At 41.6% G+C, this 8,027-nt stretch overlaps 2 long non-coding RNA genes across 2 annotated transcripts in view; one reads left to right on the top strand and one right to left on the bottom strand.

Moving 5' to 3' along the window:
- Nucleotides 1–3,884: 3,884 nt before the first annotated feature.
- LOC119817401 overlaps nucleotides 3,885–8,027 on the top strand; it is a 37,224-nt gene continuing 33,081 nt past the window's right edge. The window contains exon 1 of the long non-coding RNA XR_005285895.1: nucleotides 3,885–4,175. This is a non-coding gene — a long non-coding RNA (uncharacterized LOC119817401). The remainder of the gene's footprint in view (nucleotides 4,176–8,027) is intronic.
- LOC119817403 lies at nucleotides 4,521–4,924 on the bottom strand. The gene is made up of 2 exons (XR_005285897.1): nucleotides 4,717–4,924; nucleotides 4,521–4,639 (listed from the first exon to the last, which is right to left on the bottom strand). It is a non-coding gene; the product is annotated as an uncharacterized LOC119817403 (long non-coding RNA).

The raw sequence follows: 8,027 nt of genomic DNA, 5'->3' as shown, positions 1-8,027 counted from the left end.
TTGTTTTCTAAAAGGCCTGGCAGCACACATCCATAATCCTAGCGTTCAGGGGGCAGAAATAGGAGGTTTGTGAGTTCAAGGCCAGCCTGAGACACTGAACACAGTTTTAATAATAATAAGCCAGTTAATGATAGAGAAAGCATTTTTGCTAAGAAAAATGAAATAGAGGAATTAAAACTTTTTGTAGAACTAGATGTTGAACTGAGGGCATTGTGCATGCTTGGCAAGTACTCTGCAACTTTTTTTTTAACTTTTAGTGCAGAGACAGGATCTCAGGAAGTTGTCCAGGCTCTCCTGGAAGTAGTGGTTCCCTTTGTGCAGCTGCCTGAACAGCTGGGATTAAAGGATTCCAACACCATACCCAGTTAGAGAAAGAAAAGACTTTCATGATGTCCATATGATAGAACAAGAGTTTATCCTCAGGTAAGATTACTAATTTGGATGGGACAGAACTATAAGAATGAGCAACTTAAAGGAGGACCATAACGGATGCTAATTAGATGGTCCCTGAGAAGCTGCTTTGTGTTTCAGAGTGCTCCTGGTATCTACAGAAGACTGCCAAATGCTGCTCTGGATTCTGATACCAACCTTTCTTGACTGGTTTACAGAAGGGTAGTTGAAGAAGGTAAAAAATAAAATGGGACAGCAAACATTCTTGCTAAATGTCACCCTGTAGTCCCCTGCAGGGAATTTAGTAGGAAGAAGTCACTCCAAGCATGACTTTCTGAATTTGTCATACCATATAAAGAGGACACAAAGCTCAAAAGACATTCTCTCTCTCTTCTCCCACCCCCATTCCACTAAAGTCGAAAGGGGATCATGAGAGGGAAAGAAGAGATCTCAAGGGAGGGGGAGAGAGAGGCATAAGTTCAACTTCGCTCTTAACTTCCTAGACTCTATAAAAAGAACAACATATATTTGGGATTGCTAATAAACACATGATTTGAAAGCAGAAGAGGGACTCTAGGGAGAAGAAGGGTAACCATCTGGAGGAAGAAGTGGGCCCCAGGGTGGGGGTGATGTGTCAAGAAAGCAAAAGAGAACCAACTATTTGTATGAAAATGCCAGAAGGAAACCCAATGCTTTGCATCCCAAAATTTGTTGTTGAGTTTTTTAAATAGACGCAAGTGAATCTAAGAACACCTAGCCCTATAAACAGGGACCAAAACCCACATAAAAACAAGAGCAAGAGAATACATAGCGCCAAGCAGCCTGTAGGTCTGTTTACATGGTTTTAACCTTCTGGCTGATTCTGTTCTTTGTAGTTAGAGCCTACAATCACATTTGTATCAGATTATATCAGAAGACACAAAAATAAATTCCCCTTTGGCTTTCTTCTCTCAGTTGGCCTGTTTGCCTATGTTGGAACACAGTCAAAAGAATGATGCATGGTGAACAATGCCTTGGAGACGGATGACAGACACTTCAAGAAAAAAGTCAGAAGACCTTACAGCTCAGGTGCATTTTGTCCCCGACATTGTTCTTAGACGTGGTTGCATGCTTCCCACAGCTAATACCTACATTCAGTTTAGAAGACATGTCTTTCTGGTTGGGTGTCAAAACATAACTATAGAACCCAATCTGGTCAGGGTACCCTGAATCTGGATCTGGCCTTCTGCCTTGCTTTTGTGTTTCCCCAGAAAGAATTTATAGTAAGTGCCAGGCAATTGATCTGTCCTGAGAAAGTTCTGGGAAAGGGCTGCTCTGTTAATATTTAGTGTGTGTTTATTGGCGTTTGTTAGCATGTTTTTCTGATAATGTCTTTGAGCTCAAACACTTTCTTGGATCACCTCTTTCTTTGTTACATCCGTGTATAAAAAAATGCATTGGAACTGAAGTAAGGGTGTCTACAGCATTAGAATGTAGTCTGCCCTATTCTTTCAGGTCCTCAGATCCCAGGCCCAGCAGACAAGATCTGTACAGGTTGACAAAAGTCGACAGCCTAACTATGTTTTGAATTGAATTTCCCAGGACATTAAGTATATATTTTCTGAGTTGTTTAAAACAGGAATTTGATGAGCTTTAAACTACCGTGCTAAAACAATTACAAAAGGGACTCAGACTATGGAATCAATTGTAATATTAAGATTTATCTCACTTTGGCAGCAGGGGAATATTAGTCTAAGAAGAACAACAAAGTGTCCATCCACTCAGAAGGAGTCTAGGAAGATTAATCTCCGTCCCTTTTACCTCTTAAGAATGAGAAGTAGGGGATGGAGAAATGGCTTAGTGGTTAAGCAGAGCTTACTGCACAATCCTACGAAATGGAGTTCAGATCCCAGAATCTATTTAACAAAACAGCCTTCTGCATATGCCAGTTAACCTCAGCTCTGAGTGTGGCAGAGACAGAATGGTTGCTGGGACTTGCTGACTTCCAGTCATGCCAAGAAGACAGAAGCCCTGGATTCAAGGAGAGACCCTGCCTCAAAGGAATAGCCTGAGAACATAGAAAAAGATACCTGATGCTCTCTTCTGGCCTTTGAGAGTATACATACCTGCACACCTTATAAACAAACACATAGGATAGAATAGAATAGAATAGAATAGAATAGAATAGAATAATGATGATGAAGATAGACCCTAAGACTTATATTTCACAACAGATGCTGTGCTGAAGTCAGGAGAAAGAAATGTGTACAAACAGACCAATACAGGGCAGATAGGTTTGTTGGGTTTTCCCACTCAGTTTATTATCTAATTAGATAATAATTATATCTAATTATAGCTAGTAATAAAAATATCAAATTAGATAAACTTTTTGGCTTAGACACATTGAACAATTGTCCATACTTTAGTTGCACAAATACCATGATATCTCCATGAAAATTCTGATCACTTCCTCCATCTGATTTGATTTGATTTGATTTCTCATTGTATTGTTTACATGCATGTTATTTGCAAACACACGTGGAATTGCCATGACACACATGTGGAAGTCAGAGGACAACTTTCAACAGTCAGGTCTCTCATCTACCATGTGGCTCAAACTCAAGTCACCAAGAGACAGCAAAGCACCTTCACCTGCTGACCTGCAATACCTGTCCCAGCAGTTCACTTTAATCTATAGTCTTGCTCCTAATGACATCTAGTCTCCATTCATTTCCTCAAAGCACAACCCTGTGCCTGGAATATTCTCTGAGCCCTTTGCACATATTTAGCTCCTTAACCTCCTAGTTCCAAGTCTATGATCAGCAAGAAAGATTACCCAGAGAAGATGAGATCCACTACAGGTATGACCGTCTCCCAACACCATGGCCTTTTCCTCGGGGAGACGTAGCAGAAGTCATCATTTCACTGTTTAGCTATGTTTGTTAATTTCTCCATTCCCTAGAAAACTGACAGCCATATGTATACATGAGTCTGCATGATACCTCCCCAACTTGACACACAAAAGAATTTTAATAAACATTATTTGAAAGAATTGGTGACCATTCCACCTAATAGTCCACAGAGGTGATTCCCACACAATCTTCCCAGGAACCTTCAATTTAAAACTAATGCCATTCCTCGGGGCATCTTCACAACAGTTGCATGCTTATTTGAAAAACTAAAACTCAACAAAATGTTACATTTGACTTTCTAGAATTCAAAGGTTTAACAGAAGGTACCCAAATGCTGGCTAAGGAGTAGTCTAAAGGATCATTTGTATGGCGTTTGATATTCCCCAACAGAAATAGAAGGCAAGTGGCACATTGTTCTGACAAATCTTATCCTGTTAAATCTTATTCAACATTTTATCGACAGTGTTTTAAGACTGATTGCACTCTGTTGTTCGTTTGTTTAGAGAACAGGAGTCCCAAACAGTAGCTAAAGCTGGCCAAGAACCCTCAGTCCTCCTATCCTCTTTGAATCCATGAATTCAATTTACCTCCTAGACCAGAACACCCTCAGGTCCAGACCCTGAGTTCTCTAAGTCCTGGAACCCTTGTAGGTCAGTATCTCTCTTGGCTGTGACACTCACTGCACTCCCGAGCAGAGCACAAAATATTTACACAGCCGCAGAAGGAGCTGTCTGGAGCCAGGAAGATCAGGCAGCGGCTGACTGAAAGTGATAGATGTGCCGGAGAGTGGCTGCTGACAGTGGACTGTGGAGAGCATGTGGATTGCAGAGAGCGGGCTCTGGAAGGCAGAGTGGCAAGAGCAAGCAAGGTGGAGATGTGAGGCAAGCTCTTCGAGTAAGTACCTCCGTTAGTTGCCTGCCTGCTGTTCCTGAGGTAGACGCTGCTGTATCTTTAAAGATAATTTTCGAATCATCAACTCTGCCACCAAGAGCACTCAGTTCTTCTCCCTAGTCACAGACAAACTACTAAAACTGTAAACCCTTAAACTTGCTGTGGTAATGTGTACCTGTAATTCCAGAACTCGGGAAATGGCGGCAGGGGGATCAGGAGTTCAAGGTAATCCTTTGGCTACATAGGGGGTTTGAGGCCAGTTTAGGCTACATGACAACCCATCTCAATAAGCAACTGCCTAATAGATATAGATATCCTTAACTGAATAGTATAAAAACATAAAGCATACCTTTACTCCCTTCTGAGTAGAAAAGGGTCACAGCATCTGAGCATCTGGTCAGGGAATGTCAAAAGGCCCAGGTTCAGATATTCTTTTAAATAATGTTTACAGCCAGCAGCGAGGCAGCCTGGAAATTTTAATTTGCTTGATTAGAAATTTGATTTGATTTTCTTGTGGCCGGGAAATCTTTCTAAAAACAATTACCAGAGTACAAGAGGGAAGTCGTAAGTTCCTCCGGAGACATGGAGGCTGAGCAAGCTGCTGTGACTTTTGTTCATCATTGTGTCTCTGCCAACTACAGTGCCCCCCTCTCTCTCTCTCAGCTCCACCAATTAGATGCAAGCAAAGGGTTTAGGAAGTTTAGATAAACTGAATTCTCTGCCAGAGCAGCACAAGGGTGTGTGGATGCATACATGCGTGTATGTGTGTGTGTGTATTGTAGATACAAAAATGTGGTCTAACAGAAAACCCTAAGGAGAACTTTACCTTCCTCCTGAATGTTGTACTTCTCTGGAAGTGAATCAGTCTACTGTAAACACTTCCAATTGTATCAGGAAATACGTCAATATTCCTTTATACAAAGCAAGTATCTGGACATAAATTTAGTTCTAGGCTCAGTGCCTTCTGATCCGCTTGAAGCTCTGTTGGTATACTTCTATCTTGCTAGTACCAAGGGCTTAGAGCCCAAGCCGAGATCTTATGAGACACCTCTATTTCTCACCAGTCTACTTCCCCCATTTGACAAATATCCTTGTTTCAGTTCTTGAAAAAGGTGTTCGTTTTATGGTCATTTCAACAAATGTAATAGTGCCAAGAAATATCTGGTTATCGTGTCTCCCATTTTAGTTTTAAAGATCCAGCTCAGGTGCTCTCGTTGAAATCAACTGGCCCAGCATGGTGGCTCGCGTGTATATTTCCAGTGCTTTGGAGGCTGAGGTATGGCAATTACCATGCACTTGAAGCCAGCTGGGCTACAGTGAGTTCTAGGCTATCCTGGACCACTTGAAGCCAGCTGGCTATCCTGGACTATGGAGTAAAACATTGTCTCAATAAATAAATAAGTAAATAAACGCCAAAACCCGAACAAGAGGCCATAGTAAAACCTTGTCTCGATAAGCAAATTAGCTAATTAATTAATAAATACCAAAACAGAACAATGGCCAGGGAGCAGGGAGATGGGTCATTGAGTAAAAGCACTTGCTCCGCAAGCATGGTAAACTGAGTCCAGATCCTAGGACCCATATCAAAAGCTTCATCCCATAGTCCATTGCTCCTGTGAGCTGGAAGGTGGAGATAGGAAAGTGTCCCTGAATCTCTTGGGCTACCTTAGTCTAGACCAGGAGGTGAAACACCAGAAACAATGAGCGATCCTCTCTTGACAAGGCGGATGGCGAGAATCAGCTCCCCAAAGTTGCCCTCTGACCTTACATGTGCTCCATGGCATGGCGTCCTCCATACCCACAGTGCCCCATGTCGGTCATTCTAGCACTCAGGAGGCTGATGCAAGAGGATAACCAGGTAACTTAGACTACAAAATGAGATCCTGTCTCAGGACAACAGCAACAAAGAAATAACTAATACTCCATTACTAAGTAGTCTTTCTCCTAACTCCTGGGAGCCTCCAAACTTTCATTAAAAAAAAGACTAATATTGAGTCTCTGAATATTTTATTAATGTGCATCATGCCTCTCTAATGACTTTATACATTTCTGATTGAACTGTAAGTTTATGGTTAGAGATGAGTCTTTCTCTCTAATTAGATTGCCCCGTAATTAGATTGGTGGCCCCGGAAACACAGCTTTGCTCCTGCATTTACCACAGTGCTTAAAATGATGCATAGCAAACAACCTGACAGCAAGCCTCCAGCAAAAATAAAAGGGTAGTTTTAATGGCATCTCCAGCTACAGAAATATCCATCAGGATGAAAAGCAGATGCAACTTTAACCTTAGAATTCTTCCAGGCAGTGTCTGGCCCTAAAATTTCCATTTCTTCTCTCAATCAAGGTTTTTTTAAATTCTTGCTTCCCCTTTTCTAGTCAGTGTCATGTGACTATTTTTATATTTTTATATCTATTTCAGTTTCTTGAGTCAGCATCTCACTCTGTAATCCAGAGTGGCCTCAAACTCCAACACTGCTCCAGCTTCAGACTCCCCAGTACTGAGAGAACAAATAGAAGGTCCCATGGGGCATTTTAAAATAACCATTTAAATGCCATATAAAAAGCTTCTCTAATCTCATGTGTGTGCTTTTCTGCTTTTGTTTTGTTTTGGTTTTTGTTTTTATAGAGGTGCACTCCAAAAGATGAAGCAGGTCTGGAGAAAGGGCCCAGCAGTTTAGAGTTCTTGCAGCTCCTGCAAAAGACCTGAGTTTGGATTCCAGCCCCTAGGTCAGGTGGCTCACAGCCATCTGTAACTCCAGCTGCAGTGACTCCAACGCCTTCTGCTGGCCTCCAGTGTCACTTGCCCACCTGTGACTTATACACACCGAGACATGTATAATACACATATACAATAAATTTTAAAAATAAATATTTTTTTTAGGCTACAGAGAATTTCTAGAAGTCAATACGTCCCTCCTAGTCAGCTCCCATCCAGAGAAGGACCCCTCAGAGCCTGGCACTACAGGCAATGATGCCTGCTCTTGAATTACACAACTCTCATCGCTCAGTTGCACACCCTCCTCTTTGGTCTTCTCTCCCCGCACTGTGACGACGGTGCTCGACAACACTGCCGTGCAGAGCAATGGTTTGTTCTCTTCGTTGTTGGGTAGCACTATGGTTTAGAAATAGCATGTTGTTTCTCTGTTCATCTGCTGTTAGATATTTAGGGTTATTCCTTGCTTTTGACCATTATTATTAGCTACTACCCTCTTTACACACAATGTTTGGTGGACAGAAGTACCATTTATATTGGGAATGTATCCAAGGGTAGAATCCCTGACCAAACAGCAGATGTACAATAAGCTTTCACAGGTGTTGTCAACCCATTTCCCACCTCTAGCAACAAAACCAAACAAGATTACCGCTGCAGTACCCCCTGGCTTTCAGCACCTGGCATTGGTAGCTACCTGGATGTTAAGGAACAGCTGATTCCATTTTTCCTTTAGTCAAATTTTGATTTATTTCTCTATCGTTCCCTATGGTGTCTGCTTCTAATCATTGTCCCAGGGTGAAAGTTAAACTACAGGTCTGCTTGTTTTTGAAACTTTTTCTTCCTCTATAATCTTGTGACCTGTACACTATAAATTGTTTCCATTATGACTGACTATAATCCCACAACATGTGTTTTTCTCATAGTCTTAAAAATAACTGTGCATGCCTTCAACTCCAGCGCTCAGGAGGCAGAGACTGGTGGATCTCTGTGAGTTCAAGTCCAGTGTGGTCTACAGAGCTAGTTTCAGGACAGACAAGGCCACATAAAGAAATCCTGTCTCTAAAAAGCAAAACAAACAAGCAAAAACCTGCTAACTACAAAATCCACTTTTATAGTCTTCTTGCTATAAAAGACCCCCTTCC

The sequence above is a fragment of the Arvicola amphibius genome, chromosome 6 (assembly GCF_903992535.2).
Source record: "Arvicola amphibius chromosome 6, mArvAmp1.2, whole genome shotgun sequence".
Classification (NCBI taxonomy): Eukaryota; Metazoa; Chordata; class Mammalia; order Rodentia; family Cricetidae; genus Arvicola; species Arvicola amphibius.
Note: the sequence above shows the minus strand (reverse complement) of the source record. Positions and strands in the feature narration are given on the sequence as shown.